Genomic DNA, 18474 nt, shown 5'->3' on the forward strand with positions numbered 1-18474 from the left:
TTATGGAGCAGAGAAATTCTGAAAGTCTGTGGTAGGAAGCAGCATCTTCTTGGGCAAGGGCTTTCACACTTTGGTTTCTAGCCCCCGCTCCTTCATGTGAAAAAGGAAGGATGAGTGGCAGAAGTAGTTGAAAACGCTGTGATGTTTTTAGAAGATTTTGGAAATTCAGTCAATGAAACTTGACTGCATCTCACGAGTGGCAGAGGGGGATACAACTGTGAGCAAATCGAGCAAGACACGGTGCAAGGTGCTCCAGCCAGGGCTAAAAGCAGAGTATTCTGGCTTAAACCTGCATCACACGTAACGTGCACTGCTTCTCAGCCAAGATTTGCAGAAAGCTGATGGGCTGCCCATGAGATCCTGTAAAGCTTTGTTTCTTTTAGTGAATCAGCAGTGATACAGTTTTCTGTTTTGGAGCAGTTAGGTGCAAATATTTTGTTTAGCCTCTCAAAGACAAGGCACTACTCATTCTGAATCCAGGGAAAGCAGGATAGTTCTGATAGCTCCTGAATTTCTTTCCTATCCTAGTGCTATTGGAGCTACTGCTTTTCAGAAAGAGCTTCTGACCCAATCAGTTTGTGTAAGAAATTAAGAGGAAGGATCTTGCGTTTCAGAAATAATCAAGAGTAAAATCAGTTGGAGACTGAAATGTTATTTTCAAGCTTATAAGATTTTTAAAAGGAGTTCAGAAGTGCTGCACTACAACGAGCAGCATGACCACAAAGCTGTTTGCTGCAGTATGAAAGCTCTTTGACTGTGTATATGCATGAAATATTTTCAGAGTCCTATATGGCTTCTGCAGGTGAGAACTATTACATATGGATACAGTGATTTTCCCTTACTAAAGCTTTTGTTCCTTTTCTTCCACAATGCACAAATACAGCAAAATACAATTTGTAGATATTTCTACTAAAACATTTTTTTAAAAAAATATATGCATATCTGTACACATCTAGAAGCCCCAGATCTCTTTTCGTATTCATGGAATGCATCATTCTGAGTAAAATAAATGGTCATATTTTTGGTTTGTTCCACTATAGTTGCGTTCTCTTTCTGACATGTGACCAAAGAGCTGGCCACTGAAGTAACCTGGCATGCTGGTTTTACGTCCTGCCTGGGTAGCAGGGTCAGACAGGAGCCCTCAATGAAAATACAAATTGCATAAGTTGTGTTGCTGATTCAGTAAACTACAGTGTTCAGTACATTAATGTGAATGTGGTGAGACACAGGTTTTACCATGACTGTTTTTAAGATGAAGAATAAATGTAAAATTTTTTGCAGGAGTGCAAGTGTTAGCTCAAGCATCTTAAGTTCAAGCTTATTTCAACTTAAGTTTCTTTTCTTTTTATTCTGCTTCCTGTGCTATGTGGCACTGTTTCATTGATAAATGGTTCTCCTTTCTACCCCACAGATTCTTTATTAATAAAGATGGGTAGAAAGATTCTTGCTTGTGGTCTGAATTCCTTCAAGGTTCACTCTGAAGAATTAAATCCCGGGTATGGATGTAACGACACAGGAGGGCTGTGTTTGCTGTTCTCAGAGCTGCCGTCTTGCAGAGCCCCGCTGGTGCTCCGTAACTTCCTCAATATTGCTACACATTTCAACTTGTGTGGTTGATACGAGAACATGGATTTACCTACCTTAATGACTGATATGCATTTAATTATTAGTCGTCACTGCTCTAACCTGCCTGTTTGTTTCTCCTTTGCCATTTGACTTTGCCTCTGCATACACTGTGAGTCAAGAGAGTTGTCTGATCTTACATACCATAGAAAGGTAGCATATCACTTATAGAGAACAGGGCCTGTAAAGCCTTATAAGCCGCCTTTTTGATGTCCACAGACAGTGTTTATAAATCCTGCTTAGATAAATGAAAATTAAGTTCTACGTATTAGTTACTTTAAAGATCTTTTTATAGTCTACATGATAAAAATCTCTGAGCGTTTTTTAAGAATATTAGAAGTGCTTTGATCCTCAGAGAAAGAATTTAATCAGATTGAGACAAGATAGCAGTGATGAACAGAGTTGCTTATCTGGTGGCAGCAAGACTTTCCAGAGTTGGGAAGCTCCGTGAACTCTCTTTAGTAGCACAGACATGGAACTGAGCCCTCTTCCCTAACCGGGCTGGTATGTGCAGAGGGAAGCTGTTGCAGAGAACAGCTACAATCTGTATTGCCAACCAGTTTGATTAGATGTACCTTTAATAACCTAATCACCGGTTCCTTGACATCTTCATACAATTCATTTATCTGTTTCTGTTCGCTTTTGAAGTGAATCTACGCCTCATAAAGGCTGTTAGGCAGCCACGTCCCATTTCAGAACTGAATGGCTGTGCAGAGGTTTGAGAATTGCAGGAACCCTTGTTCAGTTCCTATCGCTGTAGCTGGCGTGCCTGACCCAGGCTTACAGTAAATGTTCATTTTGCCATGTTACCAAGTCTAGCTGGGGAGAAAGGAGTGGAGTAAGTGCAAAACTAAATAGCAGCGGAGATTCAAATGAGGAGATGCTGTGCAAAGAATTCATGTTTGTTTGATTGTATTAAATAAAGCGTGAGAAGGTAATAAAAAAGGAGGGAGATACCAACTGAGCACTGTGTGTTTTTTCTGCTTTTTTTCTGTTGAACTTCTTGGGGACAAGACCCAAGATAATTGTTTTTGTAGGCTGAGAATGTATGCTTTATTGATAGGAAAAGGGACTTACATTTCAGAAAGTTCTAAACAAATAGGGTTTGGCAAATGTAATTTCCAAAAGGTCCCAAAGAAATAACTTGCACTACAGTAACCGAATGAAATTTCCAGACACTCAGTTCTATCTGAAGTGATTAAAAGGTAAGTGACTTCTGGCATCCATCAAACAGGAAAAATACATCATATCTAAGAGTCACTTGCAGCAGACAAAAAAAAAAAAAAAAAAAACAGATTGAAACTACTGATGCTGTTCTAATGAAAATTTTAATTAACACACATTCTCGAGGTCAGTAAGAGGATCTAACTCAGTTTTATACACTGGATTGTTTTTAATCTTTCTGCTGCCTGTCTAACGAACCCTTACATTATTCAAAGTTTTGAAGAGACAGCATCTTCTTTAAAAGTGAGCACAGAACCCAAAGAATTTTCAGTTTTTAAAACTAAGTTTTATTAGAGAACAATGAAAAAACAACTCTGAAAGCAGAGAAAAAAACACACACATGCCAGGTATAAGAAAACGCAATCCCTCTGCCTGGTGTGCCCGGTGTTCTTTCCATGGTGTGCTGCTTTGCCAGTGCAATGCTCACTGAGTTACATTGTTGGTGTTTGTGGATACCCGTCTGCATTTTTCATTTAGTTGTGCTGAAGTTGTGCTCACTAAACCAGCAGTCATAGTGAACAAAACATTTTTGGATATGTCAACATGTGAACTCCCAGATATAAACAGTGGTGTCAATTTAAGTGGCCTTGTATTCGCTGTTTGTACTTTGACTGCTTTATCTGGATGTGCAAAACCAAGCTTCTTTGCAGATATTTTACAAGAGAAAAACAATTAGTGAATTTGCAGTTTAGTTACTGAATAGGACCAATTTGTCTCCTATGACATGGTTAAGAATTAAAATATTTAGTTTACTACTTTAACATTGAATGAAAAGGTTTCTACAACAGTTCAGCTGTAGCGTTTTGATATTACCACTTCTTTTTGATCACAACAAAATGTTTTGCAGAATCTTCTTTGCTCCAAAAGGAAAATTAACTCTGTATTTCATGTTTGTCCTTCTTGCTAAGCTACCCTTGTAGCAATACCCTCCTGGTATTGATTTGAAGATTAGGTAAGTGTAGGTCCTTCCTGCTGAGATTGGACTACAAAGGAACATGAGGATTAGATTATCCCAGTTTAAAGATCTCTTGGCAATGGCTAGTCCTAGAAAAGGACTATCTGCATATGGAAATCCTTTAGATTTCTAAGAGCTTAAATTGCTGCCATGATATTTCCATGACCTTTATGTTTATCAGCACGCAAGAATGAATTAAGGGTCAAAAACTGCCAGTATTTGAATGAGAGGCTTTAATGGAAGATCCCTGCTAAAGAATTAGAGCTTTTCTTGTCAGAAAGCTGATCCAGGTACCTTTATTGGGACAAAGTTGGTGGCAGATAGATTTAGATCATGCAGTTAGTAGTGCTGCATCATATATGAGAATTTTTGTTTGCTTGAATTGACTTGTTGAAGCCATTAAAGAATTCCAGCTGACGAACATCAAGCAGCCTCTAGCCCCACTTTCACGTTTGAAAAATGTGGAGTAGATATGGAGCTGAGGAACAGAGCTCAGTGAAACCACATGGTTATTCTACATGTTGTCAACCCAGAGCCTGCAAACAAGATCCCAGCTGATCCCATATTGCTCTTTTAATTCATAAGGATATATACAGTCTCTGGGAACTCGTAATCCCAGATATGGGATCCCAGTTTTAAGGGATTATATATTTATAGAGAGTACTCTAATTTGCCTGAAGATTGGGAGATCCAGATGCTTCAGAGCATTTATGTTAAGTATTTCCATTATTATGGGCAGGAAAAAGCAGACAAGGAAATGGCTGCTGCACTGGACAGAAAATCCTCATCTACATGAGCAAACTTTTGCAGGCCAGGAGTCTTTTGCCAGACTGGACATGAGCTGACACTGTCTTGTCACATTCATCCTATCCAACCCTCCCTCGTGCCATCCAAAATAGCTTTGGTTGTTCGGGGGAAACGCTCATGCTGTTTCCTAAATAGTCTCATCTGAAAGAACAACAATGGCCAGGAAAATAAATACTTGTACAGTCCTGTGCACCTGATCAACAGAAAGTATGATCTTAATAGAAGTTTGGCATTGTTCAGGGGGGATTGTTTTATTTTTTTTTTCCTTTGAATTAATTGCAGCTTTTCACCCAGGTGTTACCCAGTTTCTGATTTAGGAAGGCTGATGATCAATTTGGAAAATGGTTTCCTATGAGTCTGATGTCTTTGCATGCACCCAGACAGTACCACAAACAATTTTGTAAATTAAATTTTTGACTACAGCCAGGCAGTGTGAAATTAGCAGGTTTATGGCATATATAAACAATAATAATAATGATTTAATCCCTGAACGTGCAGGTAAGTATTAATTGAATTCACTGCAGTGTATTATGTAATAGTTCTCACTCTGGTGTGTTTTAGGAATAATATCAAACACACATAATATTAGGAAAAAGCTGTCAGAAAATAAAAAGGATAGTTTCTTCCATGTGATTATTCAAAACCTTTTCTGAAAATTGTTCAGTATTTTTTCTCTGGATATACAAGGCTTGAGAGATATATGATCCAAAGATGTAAACGTAAGTTAACATGTGCTCAGCCATCAGTGCAAGATAGTAATTACATGAAGGATTTTTTATTGGATCATGTTTTTCAAGCAAACTTCCAAAAGCAGGACATTGATAATGTCATTTGAAGTCAGAGTTACCTTTGTGGATCCCAGTGATACATACTTTTGAGGAGCTAATACCCATCACTGTCATTTCACGGCTAAAATCCAGAATGGGATCTGACCTTCTGCTCTATTACTTCGTGTCATTACAGGCACACTAACTTTATTTGGCCAGGGCATAGCTGTATGCATTTAGCAGCCTGTCAGTAGGAACCAGGCAATGAAAGAATTAAATGTCAGACTTCTGAGAACTACAAGAAAGGCTTTCTTGCTGCAGGTCAGAGACTAGAATAAGGTGTCACTCAGACTGAAAGCTTCTTACAAGGTAAAAAAAAATACCATTTTACACTGAGAGTTATAAGGAAAGAAAGGGTTTGCACATCTTAGATGTGATTTAGTGAGCATGAATAAACTTTACAAAGGAACAAGAATGTTAGTCAGAAAGGCTTCTTTATAAATCAGAGGTTATTTAAAAATGAGGAAGCAGAAGGGGAATTTTGGGTGAGGTCAACTTGATCAGTGAAGTTGAAGGTAAAAAAGCATAAAGGTATTCTTATGTTTTCAAAGACAAACTTTGTATGTTTGACTTCCACACAGTGAACATTTTTTCCAGCTTGTTATATTTTGCTGGCGTTTGATACTGAAGCACGGTGCAAGTTAAGTTGCACAGGTAGCACAGGTTACAGCTATACTGGAGAGCGGTCTGTTCTCATGCAATGAGGGAGCTGGAAACTTTTCTTGTTTACAATGTGTCGCTGACCAACTTAGGTAGACATGATGAGACAGGACATAAGGAGGCAAAAAGCACAAATAGCTATTTATCAGCATACACAACAAAATAAAGATGTTTTGTGGCTTCCTAAAGTTCAGATGCACTGAGGCAATCTAGAACAAATTCATGCCTGGAGGAAGGAGAAGTAGGTCTGAACTCAGTGAAGATGCAGCTACTTAGGCAGCAAAACCCTTAAGTCCTCCTGCAGCCTGAGCCTCCCCCCTAGCCCCCATCACTGCAGGGGCTCCTACTCTTGTGCGCTCCTGGATCCTCAGATCAGCTACAGCTGGCCCGGCCTGGGGCCAGGAGCTTCTGTTTTCAGGGAATAGCTGACACAGGCTGTTTCTCTATTTGCAAATCAAGTTGGCAAAAGGAACAATTACATGTCCTTTTCCTGCCTCAGTATCAAGAGCTGGCAAAAGGGGAAATTTTTTTTTCTCATGTTTAGGAGATACTAGCTCTTACTTGATGTATTTGTTCTTAAATTTACTGAGAAAAAAAAAAAAAACTCACAGTAGCTATCTGCTTCTGTCCTGAAATAGGTAAGTGAAGAGTAAAAGTGAAAAGGGAAGGAAGCTTTGCAAAAATGGGATTTTACAAGTAAAGTCAAGCAGCAAACTAATGTCTTTACGCATACCATGGTTTAAAGCCTTTAAATGGGATGCACAGGTTTGCAAGGCAGACTTGCCTCAGTTTAATTAAATATGTCAAAGCTGTGAGAGGAAAAGGATGAAATAGTTTGGTGAAAACAAATTGTGAGTGTAACCCAGGTACGCTGAATTCCAATTTAAAGCCATATCCACAAGTGTGCCTAGCTTTTCCATTCGTATTTGTCATGTGCTATCACATATACCAGCTATAGTTTCTGAGGGGGTGGTGGGGCTGGCTGCTACTGTTTTTCCTGAGAAGACATGAGAAACTGCCTGGCTCAAGTGGTTTTAAGTTAAACAAAGGGAAAAAATATGTCTCTGTTGTAATACTGGTGAGCAGGGTGAAGCACAAAGTATTACTAACTTGGATGCTGTGGGTATAGCAACTCGAGACTAGAGTCAGGGTGATTCTGAAGCTCCTTTTTTTTTCCTCTCGATAGAAATCTGGCAATCAGGGCATGGAATGGAATTTTGCAGGATCCTTCTGAAGCTGAAAGTCACTGGAACATGGATGGAACATTATAACTGTAAGTAGCTGGGAGATTGATGGTGCTATTATGGAATCATGGAATGCTTAAGGTTGGAAGGGACCTCTAGGGATCATCTAGTCCAACCGCCTGTTATAAGACATAAATTGAAGATTGTAATAGACCCCACCAGAACTGAGCAAGACATGCGCTAGCGCACAGGTCTGCATTACCTAGAGCAGTCTGGAATGCTAGAGTTACTGAATTCACTATTGCTTGACTATAAGCCACAATGTGAACAAAATCTGCTACATATGTTTGCTCATTTTTGTTTAGACTATAGTAACAAAAAAAATTACACAAATCATTAAGCAAGGTAAGCTCATATATAAATGAGCAGAGTTGATCTGTGTTGATTAGGCAATCATTAATGTAGAAATTATCGCATTTATTAGGTCAGCTGGCCTGTGATAAGATTAAGTTCTATAAATATTTATAGTATCTATAGCAAAAGCAAGGATTCTTTGTTTACAGTATTTTGTTAAATACCAATGTTGTCTTTAACAAGAAGTGATAATAAGAAGCACTTAGAGTTTAAAAAAAATGATGATTTAAGTGGCGTTTCCTAGATTTCTTTTGTAAGACTCTCATCTTCCAAATTCTGTTGTCCTTTTTTTTTTTTTTTTTTTTGGTTAATGCTTGTTTTAGCAGTTCATTTTGGTTCTTGGTTCTTTGGTTTGGTTCTTGGCAAAGGATGGAAAATTTCAACTTGGTCATTTCCTTAAAATACATGAACTGAATGGTAAAACTTGTGCTAATAGGTACATAAAAGTGCTAGTAATCTAGTTTGATCAAGCTGGAAAACAAAGGTACAAATCTGTCAAATTTCTGTCAAAGGTACAAATCTGTCAAATTGACATATCTGTCAAATAGTTTTTCACGTGACTTATCAGCTGAAGAGACTTAAGGCTGTAATAATAATTTAATCGTAGTATGGTAAGTGCTAGCATAGTTTTTGATAAAACTGTAATTTGTGAAGCTAGTAAGACCTAGACAAGCTAAACAGGAATGGTGAGGATTGTTTAAAGGATGCTTGAACTTTAAAATCATTTGGCATAGATTGGCTCTTGGAACTTTCTCTGAGGTAAGTTTGGCTGATATTAGGCCATCTTATTTGCCAGATCTAGGGACAAACTTTAAAGTGGATAATAAACTCCAGGCAGGAAAAGTAATTTCTGTCCATCTAAAATCAAGCAAATCTGAGATTTGATAGTTTGGGGTAATTTTAATCTCTGTCTCTGATGCAGAATAGCATTAAGAAACTGTGAAAATACTGTTTTTCTCGGAAGGTCTATGTATTCCACATCATCACTGGTTTACTGCCATCCTATACTCAGGTGTGTAAGACTCTTTCAGCTGTGACTGACTCCTGAGTGTTTCTCATACTTTCCAATTCTGGCATATAGGGCCTTAGATTTACGAGCCTGGAATGTTGTTTTCACATTTGCTACCAAACGCGAAAGGGCAATCTAATAGCACGAGACCCCAACACAATTGTGCCAAGCTCTTCAGCCAACTCCATTGCAGATAGAATTGATTTTTCATGTTGGTAACATCACATTGAACCAGAAATATAAATATGATGGGCAGAAGAAACTGTACTTGGAATTGTGTTAAGGAAGTGTACATTGGCAAAATGGAGGAAGGAACAGAATTCCCTTCTTCTGTTGTTCAACACACCAATACCTGAAAGAAAAAAAAAAGGTGACACTGAGTAACTTCTCTGCTAATTACTTGTTTCTTATAGATTGGGGTTGCTTAATTTATACTTAGCAACAATTTTGTGCATGAAGGGACTTCTGGCCTACATACAACACACAACATATGATGTATTTTCCCCAATGTATTTACCAAAGCCTTTTTAAAACCAGTAACAAAAGAGTAAAGCTGATATTTTCTTTATTTTTCTTCCTGTTTATTATTAGAAGTAACAGAGAGTTTATCTTGATATCAGATTATAGGTTAGTTTGCAACTTGCTTCCTTAATTACAGTCATTAGCAGTGTGTGAATGTCTGTGTTAGGTACTGCCTAACTGGAGATGAAAAAAAATCTGATGTTCTTCATTGTTTTTTGCAAGAGGAAAAGCTACTGAGCTGCTCAAGTTCTGTATGAGAATGATGCTATTTACAGTGAGGTTTTCTACATTAAAAAGACATAAGTAGAAATGGGTTTTAACATCCTCTGAAAATGTTAAATACTGGAAAGTAAAATGATTATTCCCATTACAGCTTTATTGGCTATAGTAAATGATTAAGATGATGAGTAAGATTATGTTAAATGCAGCAGCTGAAGACAGGCAAGTTACTTTGTAGTTTCCTTTTTGTCACAAAAGTGGCAACAATCTCTCTGAAGAGAGATTGTTAGAAGGAAGATATGCTTGCTATCAGAAGCTGCAAACACTTCTTCTAAGCATGGTGCCATCATAGAAGGGGGTGGCAAAAATCAGTTATTGTTCCATTTTAAAATTTGTAGGATACCACAGCTTTTTAAAGTAAACCTCTATCACTTCTGGTTTTCGATTTTCTTTCTCAATATTTTTAAAAATTTCCTTATTATTAGGGTGACTGTTTCCATTAAACAATCTTATTTCAAAATTGAACTATTGCTTGTTTTTAAAGCTGCTAATTTAAAGGCATCTTAGCACATCACATCTGTGGGTTTCCTATGAGAAAATAACTTGAAGTACTAAGTCCGGCTAGGTTGTGATGAACAACAATTTTTTATTTATAAAAATGGTGTGATCACTTCCAGATCACTTACAGATGAACTGTTTGTGCACAAAACCTCCCTGTTAGCTCTCTTTCTAGTGCCACTTGGCCTGGCAATAATCATTTTATCTTCTTTCATGCAGATGTGTTATCTTCAGTAATGTATCCACAGATGTATGGGATGGACAGCTCTAGAGATACCTTTTTCTATTTCTCACATGCATACACAAACATGTTGCTACACCTTAATGTGTGGAATATTCCCCATTTTTCTGGTTCTAGATTAAAATAACAACCTGAGAATTAAAAGATGATCAATAAAGCAAAGATACAAAGGGTGAGACCTTACAAGTGAACACTGGCTGTGAGCTGATGCTGTAAGATCACCTTGTCTGTATTCGAAATCTACATCTAGAAAAGACTGAGGGTATAATAGCATGTTAGTAGAGGCTTTGCTGGAATACTTTATAAGCAATGAATACTCTTACTGAGATGCACAAAAGATTAATGGGGAATGAACTAGCTGCAAGTACAGTAACTCCTACAAGCCCTTTTAGCATGTGTATTTCCATGTCTGTTAATATCTTAAACCTAGAGTATCCCATTGACATAATGAGCTCAATTCCTGAGACACTTAACGTAAAACATCTCAGCTAAACAGAAGTTCCGTGAATTGCCTATAAAATGCTTTACTTGATTTAAATTAGTAAATCTTTATCTACAGTCTTATAATGACTTTTATTCCCGATAAAGCTACATAAGCTCTGTAGTATGATGTTAAAAACTCTAGTAGTTGTTTCATAAAATAAAAAATGTAACAAGATTATACCTTTAAAATTGCTAAAATGATTGCTGTTTCTAAAACAGGCAATAAAATCTACTTTGTAGATATTGGTAATTTTCAGAGTAATGCAATTCAATTTAAATTGTAGGACTCATATGCACTTTATAGGACTCCTTTTATAGCTCTTACAGAATGTGTTAGTACCTGGTTGACCACACTGTAGAGATAAAATGCTATGAGATATAATGTTATGAGTTCTATGAACTTAACTGGTTTTTCTCAAAACAAGAAAGATGAAGACGCAAAGCAAAATGTATACACATATATTTATTCTTATTATTATATATTACTTTTTCAAACTGTGATCAGGCTACAATCATTTAAAAATGAGAAATATATTATAAGGCAATTTACAATTAATACTTCTTCCTAAATTACTTCTTCCTTTTCTACCTTCTCTTTTAATTATATTCTGGCTCTGTTGTTAATGATCTAGTTAATCATTAACTGCAAACAAAATACTCTAAAGTGAGTTACAGCTCTGTAAAGAAGAGCATAGCTAGCAAAATCATGCTGGGGATACAGGCTAATTCCTTATTGCCACAGCCAGTATTTCTTATATAGTACATTCAAAAAACTGTCCAGATATTGAGCGACTTAGTTAAAGTAAGAGAAAAAAATATTGATCATTTTTTAAAAAATAGAGAAGCCGTCTGTGTAGTAAATCTGCCCAGTGAATTCTCCTTCCCACTAGTGTCTGTTTGCACGAGTGGCAATGTTGGCCCGTGAATCCAAGTCTCCCTTTTTCTCAGCAAGGCAGCGGCCAGTGCTCAGCGTGGCTGACCAGGGTTGCTCCCAAGAGCTGAGGAGCAGTGCTGGGTACGTAGCTGGTTAAGATCTTGTACTGACAGCAGTGTGAAGCTAAGTCAGCTGTTTAAGCAGTTCCACTTAGAAAATTACAAAGTGAAGGATCCATCCTAATGCAGGTTGAAACAAGTAGTTTTAGTAGCTAGCAAAACAGGCATAGTGTGGTTTTTAACCTGATGGGGCCAGGACCATTTCCAAGCTAAGCTTCAAGTGATCTTCAGCATGTGTGAGGAGACTGAATTTGCTCTTCTTGAATTGCTAGCAATATACTTTAGCTGTTCTACAGTGGGATACCTCTCTTGTTACTATGCATTGATTAAATATTTGGTGAAATATAAGAACTTCTGAGTCAAAAAAAATTGTAAAATCTAATTGCCTCTTATTTCCCTTTTGCTATTTCGGGTGTGTACATCACAAAGTCCTCAAGACTGTCAAACTTGAGGCATGCTTCCTATCCCTTTATGCACGACAGTGGTTTCCTGACTATCACCAGTCACCAAAAGAAAACTTCCCCTCTGAAGATCCTGGTGATGCCAGTACATGATCCAGCATAACACAGTTTCTGTGGAGTATTTTGGAATTTCTAGGCACTTAATATGGTTTAGTGTCTTACCTTTGAGTAAGGAATCTCTTACTGCCAGTCAGTGTGAAATCACATTTGATCTTAGTGAAAAACAGGCATAGAGCCCTACGTTCATCTGACACCCTAGACATGGTTCATTCACTCCATCAGGGTCACTCACACATCCACTCATCTGATGTACTAAATGTATCTTGTCCGAGATATTAGTCATAGGGCAGACTCTACTCCTGCTAAAACAAATCTAGAAGATGCAGTCCTATAGGGACTCCAATCAGATTGAAAAATTTTCATACCATCCCAGCTTATCAACCCCTTATGTAGCAAATGCTTTTGACGGCTCTCATGCCAAAAATACCTTCTTTCGGAGCTGCAGTTTTTTACCTAATATTTGGCTAACCTAGAAACAGCTTCTTCATTCAAGCAAGGTAGATCCTTTTTCCCTTGCCTACTGCTTGATGACTAGCATATATCTCAGTGGGAAGTGAAGATCAGTGAGCCTTATTTTTCATATTTTCTTGTATATGGACAAATATATTTATACAATAATCTAAATGGAATTAGTCTACGTATCATTTTATCAAGTCAAGACAGATTTGAAAATAAGAATCATTTCCTTCCTGAAACACATACTTTTATTTTTTCTTACAGACACTTTTGAACAACTTTCAAAGTCAGAATTACAGATTCATACTAATCTTCCCCTATACATCCCTTTTTTCCTATCTCCTTTGAGGATTAAGCCAAAATGCATATTAGTTATATTTTAATTTATAAAATGTAGGCTGAGGCTGTGGTAAAGCAGAGTAAAATATTAGGCTATTTTTTTTAAAGAAGCTAATAGTTTTTCCACTTTAAAAAGAAAATCACAGTGTTCATTTTTTACAGAGACCTCTACAGCAGTGCTAAAAATCACTTCAAATAATTAAATCCAATGATGTTAGATTCAAAAGTGTTTATTTCATGCATGCTCTCTGGAAGTGTTTACCTATTCTTACAAAGACAGTTTATCAATACTATAGATTTAGCAGTCTAATTAGTTAAAAAAAAATGGAAAGCACTTCATACAATAAATACTCATTGCTCTAAAATAAAAAACAGTATGGAAAGCATAATGTGAAAGGTTTTCTAACAGATTTCCAATTACCTGCCTGAAAGACTTAATAATGTCACCTCTTGAGATGTATTAAAATTCTACTCCCTGTAAAAGAGTTAGAACTTAACTTGAAAAACGTCACTGCAGATATTGTCAGGGCCAGTAGAAATCCATTAATGTTAACATAGTTGTTTCTGTTTATAGAACGACTGGAAAACTAGTTCAGCTGCGCTGAATCTTGATCTTTTCACTAATCAACCTAACTATGATGGACTGAGAAATTGTTGAAAATTAAACGTCTTAGACCATTCAGTGGATTGTTTTTATTCAAATCCTGAAATCACCAATTTGTTCTGACTGTGAGCTACCTTCAATAGCTACTTTAAATGTTAATATACCACAGCTTGTAATGTGGTTTATCTTAAAAATATTACATCAGTCTCAGTGATTTATTATTTTAAAATAAATTCTGTTTTTGAAAAGGAAGTATAACTAAAAATATGTGTTGTTTTAAGAAGAAACACATTACAGAAGTCATTACATAATTATCTTGTTTTTTGAACTCATGCCCTACAATCAATCTTTGATTGCGGAAGTAGAATGGACGTTTTAGTAACAAATGGAAAATTTTAGTAACAAAGCTTTCTTTTCTTGAAAAACCTAAATTCATATTTGGAGGAATTGATGGATGAGAGGAGGACAAATGTTAAAAGCTGAGAAACTGAGAAACCAAGAATTCTGGTGTTTTGGAGCTGGTGATATAGCTTGAACAAATTAACACTAATTTATTGTCCTTGTTGTGTGTGGGTTTTTGTTTTTGTTATTTTTGGAGAACTCTTTAAGTGTAGAGGAATGAAATTGCATTGCAATATGAGGAACAGCAAAACTTTGAATAACTATAGTAAGCCTATAAGACCAAAAGCTGATAAATTATTGATTTATAGGTAGCACTCATACCCCTTCCTGAAGATCACTGAAAACAAAATTTAAATTTTAAATATTTTATAGTGTCTAACAATGCCTATACCTATATCACTTACTAAAGTGACAGTGTGTTTGTTACCTGTCACACAGGTGCTCAAATACATTGATATCTTCCTGATGACAGACTATCATCAGGGCATCAAAGATGCCCCAAACTCCTATTTCCCTGCTCACAAGAACGCTTGAAGGTAACTTTGCAAGATAAGCAAAGTGATGTTCTACAGATAAGCTAGATGATCATCCTGACGGAAGTTTGTTGTGAGAAGTGCAACCTGTTTTATCAGCTGGGTTCATTTAGTTCTTCTGGTTTTGACAGTCTTCATTTATTTGTAGTTGTGAGCTCTTGGTGGAATATTGCTCCATAGGTATCTGAAAAATAGCTCTAAAATATGGCAAATATCCTGATTTTATTTCCAAATCTTTTTATTATGATATTTCAATATTTGTTCAAGTATTTTCAAACTGTAGTAAATGTTGCAAAGCATGTTTCTTCCAAAAATTAAAGAAATTACTTTCCCCGTCAAGTACCATCTTTGTATTTGCATCTTTGCAAATGGAAGTGAGTTAATTGCACGCTATGATATTACTAGAAATGGATAAAACATTTTCTTTAAGATACCTAAATGGGTCCCATACCAATAATACCAAAAGCATTAGAAATTTATATTGTTCTTTCAGATCCTGTGACCTGGTCATCAAGTTTCTTATGTTTCACGCATTTATGGTCGGCATGACTAGTTCCAGCTGGTGATGTGCTATTAATTCCTGTAATACTGAAGAGGTACCTGACTGAAATTCTTAAATGCAGCTCTTTCTTATTACTGCAAAAATTCCCTTGCCTTCACTATCAGTAGTGTGTGTGTGAGTGAGAGAAAGGGAAAATCTCCCATCTCTCACTGTAGTTTGACAGGTAGCACTTTGTGCAGCCAGCATTTTATATAATGATGCTTCACCTTCCTGAAATTCTTTGTTTTTATATTTTTTTAATCTTAAGGAAAAAATTTAAACTTATGACACTGCTGAAGCATGCAAGGCAGTGCAAAACATGAGAGAGCAGAGATTATCAAATAAAAGTCAATCCCTAGCAAACAATGTTAAATCTGAAATGGCAGATTTCTGTCACTTGTGCAAACCAAAATGTATGCTGTATCTTAGGCTTTACAGATCGTTGCTCATGTTTGGTTTAATATTTTCAGTGAAATACAGGTACTGTGCCGCTGAGTATGTTTGTAAAGCCGTGTCTATAGGGCATGTTAAATCTGTGGTTACAACAATGCTACAGTTTTCAATTGCTGTGTGTCACTACTTATTCTTAGGGAGTGCTTTAATACCCACTGGGTATTTTTACTTTAATTACCAAATGCCATGAATTCTTTCTTGTTCCTTATGACCATTTAAAATGTCTCAGGACACAGTCTCTGCATCTGCTTGTTCTGAAGGCAGAGAATACTTCCTTCCAGAATTTTGAGCAGCTCACAAAATGTGTCAGGATGCTGTCGTCCTTCCATGTCTTGGAAAGAGCATAGGGAACAGTGCTACAGGCTGTGTCTGTTTTTCTCTTCTCTTTACACTGACAAACTCTTTGGTATAAGCTGTTGAAAAGAAAGATAATCTTGTGTTCTGACCCCACAGGAAGAAAGAGTCATCAAGTGGCTAGATCATCTCAGCCACGTTGTGTTAATAGAGCTGTGAGTGAAGTTAAGATACTGGCTGGTTTGATGATTTCTTAATGTGATTGTGCCATTAGAGTTTCATATTCCATTAATCTCAATTCCGAGCTATTCATTTCGTCATATCTTGCTCTCTAGCACTTTTTCCTTCCTCAAGGAAGGCTTAGCTTACTTGCTGAGATCAGCTAAATTGTTTCTGCCCTGCCTTGAAGCGCTTGGTTGCCTGTTTTACCTGTCAAATTGCTTAATGGAGACCAGTAAACACTTGTTTACTGATTTGTTTTTCCTTTACATATCAGCACTAAATTATGAGATTTCAGTCTGTCTAAAATATCTAACAAGAGCTGCATTATCATCGTGACCTGCAAAAGCAATAGCACATGATAGGGATGCATTAGCATAATGGGAGACTACATAAAACACTTTGCTTTACTTATTACTGGTATTTTGAAGTACTAGGTGATTATATGGATATCTTTGTTTTTATTATTAAAATTTAAGTTTCTAAGTCTGCTTGATATCATATAAACTAGATTCTAAAGAAGAAAATGTGGACAGAAGAGCAAGTGAAGCACTGGGTGTATGGTACAAAAATACAGGTTTTATCCCTGTGCAACAAGGACAAAGCTTTGAAATGTTGTACACTCTTCTGGAGAAAATAAAATATTATTTTTTCCACAAGATTAAAAAATAAAAGAAGGTAGTGAACAAGTAGGCAATTGCGTCAAGCCTTCTAAGGAAGTCTTGAATTTTGAAGCAGCTTTTGGTTGGAAACCTGCCTGTGGAAGAAGTTGTTGGCTGCGCTGCCACCATCACCCCAGTGGAGATATTCATTACCCGTCTTCCCTGGCATTACAGCTCAGGCTTTTAACTGGTGCTAGGCAATCTTTAACGTATTCCTGCAAAAACAAACAAAAAACCCACCACTTTAACTGGGGTTTAGACCTTATCTCTCTGGAGGGTGTGCAGTATTGTAACCATTCTTCCCCTTGGGGTTTCAGTTTCACAGAGCACATTAGTTGTCTATATCATGTTATAGCTGATGGGCAAAGACATTTACCTCAGAACAACTGGAAAAGGAAGGAGCACCATCGCCGCAGGCAGCTATGGGATACATACCTGGCTGCGGCCTGGTGGTCTGAAGCGCAGTGGGGGTTCCTCTGAGGACTGCAGGAGACCCTGGGCCTCATGCGCAGGTGCTGGTTACCCAGGCTCTTGCACCATTTGGTGCTGAGATTTTCTGAAAGCCAACAAAGAAAATGTGTTTAGTGCTCTCTCGGCTTAATAGGAATGTTAAAATTACCTTTTTGTTCCAATTATCACTTCTAAAGATAACCCAGTCCCACGATGTAACACACCGCTGTGTTAAGGAATAGTATTTGCTTTATTTGCTCCATTCTGTTCACAGATCCTAAAGAATATGAGGCCTTTAAAGACTGAGAAATGTTTCCTTATGTTTCTAGCAAAAGGTGTCTGGGTGGGTTGGCAAAATCATCATAAATTGGGAGTGCATACAGCCACCAAAACCTATATGCACCATTTGGAAGTACAGGTACTTCAGTGAGTTGGATAATTATTCTTGGGAAAGGAAAAAAATGTATGCATGTGTATTTAATTGATAATATTTGTGCTGTAGTGTTGCTTTTGCAGAAAACCTCTTTTCCTTAGTAGGTTTCTACGTGCTTTGATAAGACATATGCTTCATTTATCTTAATGTCTCAGGTGGTAAGGCTGAAGCATTGACTGTTTCAGGGAGCAGCAGAGATATTTTTGCATGCTGAAGCAGACACACAAGATGCATTTTGCCCACAATTGAATTTAATTTCAAAACATTGTAAAGGTCTTAAAACATCTAATGTTTTAGGGGCAAAGCATTTTTTTCCATTTTAATGGCTTTTAGATGCCACATTAACTGTTTAATTTATTTATTTATGACACTGTGGCAATACCAGCATCATGGGAGTGCAATAACTTTCATATCAATACAATATTCTGCCGTCTGCTGTAATATTTTTGTTTTCTTTTAGCTCCAAGCCACCTTTCTTTAACAAGCCATTAATTTTCATAATACATATCTAGGCTTTGCTGTTGGTTGCTTTTACCTCTTAAAATTTACAGGAATTATATACTGAATCCAAAACGATTTTCATGTGCCTACGCTTCACAAAGAAACAATGCTATATGTATATGCAAAAATAAAATATTGAAAACGTAACTTGAGAAATTACCTCTAAAGATACAGTCTTGTTTTTTCTCCTGTTTGCCTATATGGTTAATACATATTTGGTATTGGAATACAACAGGTGCAAGAGGAAGATGCTGTTACTAGGCACAAGTAATCAAATTCAGCAAATTAGTGAAGGAAATTAATGGGTAGGTAATAGTTTCTAAATAAAATGTTTGGAAATTATATGC

At 36.9% G+C, this 18474-nt stretch overlaps 1 protein-coding gene across 1 annotated transcript in view; it reads left to right on the top strand.

The window, feature by feature from the left end:
* The first annotated feature begins 7345 nt into the window (after positions 1–7345).
* The window catches only part of DLC1 (DLC1 Rho GTPase activating protein), a 305895-nt gene continuing 294766 nt past the window's right edge, over positions 7346–18474 (top strand). The window contains exon 1 of the mRNA XM_088524683.1: positions 7346–7369. The gene's annotated coding sequence lies outside the window, so the exon portion shown is untranslated. The remainder of the gene's footprint in view (positions 7370–18474) is intronic.

The sequence above is a fragment of the Tinamus guttatus genome, unplaced genomic scaffold, assembly GCF_059628265.1.
Source record: "Tinamus guttatus ecotype Peru unplaced genomic scaffold, ASM5962826v1 Tinamus_guttatus_pri_ptg000213l, whole genome shotgun sequence".
NCBI classification, from domain to species: Eukaryota; Metazoa; Chordata; class Aves; order Tinamiformes; family Tinamidae; genus Tinamus; species Tinamus guttatus.